Below are 4,577 nucleotides of genomic sequence, written 5' to 3' on the forward strand. Positions count from 1 at the left end.
GGCGGGGAACGAGCGAGCCGGGTCGGGGAAGGAGGGGGGGCGGCTCCATCCCACCCTTCGTCTAGGGAGGAGAGGCCAAGCCGGCTTTGCCCTTCTGTTTCTCCGAAGCCGGGGCTGTCCGGCCCCGCGGGGACGAGCTTGAGGGGGGGGGTCCCCGCTTCTGGCTGGGTGAGGGGGAGCAGGCCCCGGGTCAGGGCTGGAGGCACCTGCTCTGAGCCCCTGGAGGCCTTCGACACCCAGGAAGCAGCTTTTTTTAATTTAATTTTGGCTGGCTCACTGGGGAGACGCTGGCTTTTCCAAGCTCCCGCTTGTTGCGGGTAAGCTGACCCCAAGGTCCATGGAGCTGGGAGAGCCACGGTCCTTTTCGGTTTTGTGGCTGCACACACCTTCAGTCTGTCCTTGGGGAGCCGTGCTGGTTGGTGCAGGTGCCCTTCAGGAGCGGGGTATGGAAATAAAAACAGATTGGCTGCATGCTGCTCCCTTCCTGGCACTGGCATGGGGAGCTGAAGGCTGGAAGGCCTCTTCGCTCCCCTCATGGAGCATCTGCGCTGCCTTGCAGGGCTGGAAATTGGCCCTAGAAGAGGAGGGCGAAAAATATGTTTCTTCTCTGGTGCTGCACAGTTCTGCTCCCAGATTGTCCTCAAATAAGTTTTCCCGCAGAGGCTCAGATAAGAGCAGAGCTTGCCGAGGTGTAGGTCTGCGCTACTGAAGGGGGGATAGTCTGGGACAGACGAAGCAAACCGGAGGGTAGACAGCACAAAAATAGTTGTAAAACACATTCCTTACTCCATGGGAACAAAGATTTTTAAAAAATGTGCAAGAAAGCCTGCCTGGCCCAGAGTAATCAGTAGCCTGGTGGTATGGTGCTCATCGTGGATGCAGGAGATGCTGAGTGAAGCTCTGTTCTGTGGGATTCAAGTCAGAACATTAACCTCGTGGTTTTACCCCAAGCATTTGGTCAAAGTGGGTGTTTCTTAGTGCTGCTCAATAGATCCCATTACCATTACAATGCTTATAAGAGACTGGTAACGAACAGGGAGACAAACATGGGGCTCTACTGGCACTAGCTGTCCTATGGTTGAGTCTGGAAATTACTGGTCTGCAATTGAATGAATTTGTTAGATCTAGTGTTTTGTCAAGAAAATGTCTGATTTCACAGAAATTGCTGTTTTCCAATTGAAAAATCGTTTTGTCAGAGAATTCCCCATCTTCTCCGATAAGAAGTGTAAGTACTCGCCTAGGACCAGAGACTGTATTACCCGGCTTGAAGCTGGTTTTACATACTAGTTTGGTCTATTTTTAGCGTTCCTCTTAAACCTGGCATTTTGGGCAGTAGCAGAGCTAGCTTAAGTGTTCCCCATTCCCAGACACTCACCCCTGATACTCTGTAACATCCGCATCCTGCCTGACTTCAGGCTGTGTTGGTACAACTCTCTGTGAAGCCGTGCAGCAATCCAGATTGCTGAACCTATCTTGATTAAAAATAGCCTCCTTCATTTTCCACTGCAGTTTGCTGATTTTCTTCATTACGCAGCCCCAGCTGTGTCAGGAGGGGAAGAGAAGGAGCATTGGGGCTTAGGGGCTTGCATCGGTCACTGTAGCCACCCACTGAAACGCATGTGGGATTACAGCTTTGGTGGAATGGGCTGGTTTTATTACATGAAATATATATGTTGATGACTCTGGCACCTGTCAAAGTGAGCAACTGATTATTCTTGGTTAGAATTGCTTTAAGACAAGAAAGTGAAGTGTTTATTATTTTTGGTAAATGGTATTTTTGCACAGTTTGGCTTTTGTTTTTTTTTTTCTGATGGCGAGACAACTACTCAGTAGTTCTGATGGGGTGTTTGGAGTCAGCATGCATGGGAGTTTTAGTACTTGGCTTTGGTTGTGTTTTTATTTGAAACCCTAAGTGCGTCTTGGTAATTTCCACAGCCAAAGGGTCCATAGAGAGCAAGTGGTTAGAGCTCTATTGCCTTATCAAGCAGAACAAGAGATCAGGGGAAAGAAAGTAGATGTTGAAAGGAGAGCATCTGTAGTGAGAGCAAAAGTAATGCAACGAAACAAGCCTAAGGAAGGATATATCCCTGTTTGGGAGGTTTTCAGGCTTGCTCAAAGGCAAAAGGAGTAAGTAACCAGCTGTCTGGAGGAATGTAGCTGCAGGATTTCAGGCAGGGGAACTGTATGCCTGCTTTTGCCAGCTGCAAACAAGTTTTTTTTTTTTTTCCTTTTCCCAAATGGGGCAGCTTTTGCCTTGGGGAGGTTGTTTTTAACAGGTGAACCATTGCTGTTGCTCTAACAAGGCTGCCTGTGTGTCAGAAGACCCAGGACATCGCTGTAGTGTGTGCAGTTGCCTTGACGGTGCAAGGGCTTTAGATCCAGGACATCCCCAGCGTCTATTTTTCAGGGTCCTGGGAGGCAGCAGATGAACTCCAGCTCACGTGGTGGCAGGCTGATATTTCTTGGGAGGGCTGGATGTTGCTCTGCGGGTGCTGTGTGGTTGGCTGGGTTTAATGCGTGGGTTTCAACGTACTGTCTGTGGGCTGTGTGCAAGGGATCCTTGAAATGTAACCTAGCGAACGCAAGGCTGTCATCGGTGGGTTTTTAGTTTGCTGTGCACGAGTCTACAGCTCTCCCACGATGTCAAAGGACATCAAGTCTGATTGTCTTAGGCCATCACAGCTACTGTGCTAGCATGGAGAATGACTTGACTGGGTGGTCTTGCAAAGAAAGGGTTATCTTTAGTTATCTAAGTGCTAAAATACCTGTGCTGATGCTAGATTTGGGAAGAGTCAATGCAGACACCTGCAGCTGAGTGAATCCACAACAGGTGGCAACCCTGTATAAGATGATAGAAGAGGGGAGCTGTGGCAGGACATGGCTTTGAGGAGCATCTGCTGAGATGAAAGGCAGCAACAACTGCTCTTGCAATGAATTAAGGAGGGAAAACCTGTAATAACCACTTTCTCAATTATGTGAGCAGCTGAAAGTAACAGGAGGGAGGTTGTAAAATCAAAGAAATGTTACTTGGAAAGTTTCTCTGGTGTAGGACTCCTACTCTGAGTAGATTTTTCACCAACATCAGAAAGGGGCATCTGTGGCTTTGGCCAGCCAAGGATGGGACCCCCCACCTCTCTGCGACCTGTCCTAAGGCTGCATCACCCTCCAGGGGAAGAATTTCTTCCTCATGTCCAGTCTGAACCTCTCAAGGTGCAACTTGAGGCATTGCCCCTTGTTGTTTCCATCTGCCAGTGCCAGAAGAGAGGCCCCATCAGGTAGCTGTGGGTTGCAGTTGGATCTCTCCAGCTTTCTTCCCCCAAACTAAGCAAGTTCAGCTCCCTTGCTCTCTACGTAATTAGGTATTGTCTTGTTGGGGCTGCCTTCTCTGGGTAGGAATTTGGGGCACAGCTGGAAACAACCAGGTTTGCTGAAATTTCTTATGACATGGGTTTGTTTTTTTTTTTTTTACATAGTGTAGGAACATAACCTTCCCTACCTGTGAGGAAGCTAACAATGTTTTCTCCCCAGCCAACTAGATGCATTCAGATATCGCTGTGAGATTAAATCTGTGTTGGCAGAGCTCAGGTGGAGCTGTCTGTGTAAAGGTTGCCTGTCCTCTGGGCAGAGTGGTAGCTCTCCTGAGAGGGTGCCAGGCGTTCCCTGCATTGCCTAAAAGTGATCTAAATAAATACTGTCAGTCTCTGATATTGAGATGAAAAGCATTACAAAAGCTCCTGCAGCCTGATGCAGGACTACCTGATCCCAGAGGAAATTTAAAATACAATCCAGCACCTGGGTTTTCCAGCTTAGCAGCAATCCCCTTGCCTCACTATGGAAGAGTGTTTTAAATACATCAAACCACAAGATTGCAAAAGATACCATCTCACACCAAACAGGGACGTAACTCCTGGGTTTAAGGTCAAGGATGTTAATTTAGGAGAGGGGAGCTGCATCAGCCTGCTTACTTTTTTTCAGCAAATGTAAGGGAGCTGTCATATCCAAAAATTCCCCCCTGCCTAGCAATTTGAATGCTTGGTTTTTCCAGGGGAAAATAGCTCCACAGTTATGAGAGCTCTCAAACCTCCATGCGAGCCAACTGCTCTCTTTCTGAGAGTATGAGGAAACATCAGCTGCAGAGAGGTGGTTTGTAATGGTCTGTTATGATGATTTACTTGCAGGAGGCCTGTAGTAGTTGCAGGATAATTGACTCAATAAGTTCCTGGTCTTGCCCATGAAAGAACCACATAGAGTAAGAGATGCTTCCTACCACAGTCATGATAATGTGGCACTGCATATCCATCATATGGTGTCAGCCTGGCTCCATGTGCATTGGGGTAGGGGTAAAACCTTGTGCTGATTTAATGGGCTGTCCCAGCTGAGACCGAATATCCGTCTTGGCTGGTATCCTGACTCCAGGAGTGGCTGCTTAGGGAAAGGTATGTGAACAAAGGTACAGTGCTCTTTCTCCTGAAAACATATGCCACTTGCACAGGTTTGTGGCTCAGGGACTTCCTGAGGAAGAGGTGGAATCTTTGCATTCCCCCCCCCCCCCCCCCCCCCCCCCCGTTTTTTTCTTT

The sequence above is a fragment of the Haliaeetus leucocephalus genome, unplaced genomic scaffold (assembly GCF_000737465.1).
Source record: "Haliaeetus leucocephalus isolate CR32 unplaced genomic scaffold, Haliaeetus_leucocephalus-4.0 Scaffold751, whole genome shotgun sequence".
Classification (NCBI taxonomy): Eukaryota; Metazoa; Chordata; class Aves; order Accipitriformes; family Accipitridae; genus Haliaeetus; species Haliaeetus leucocephalus.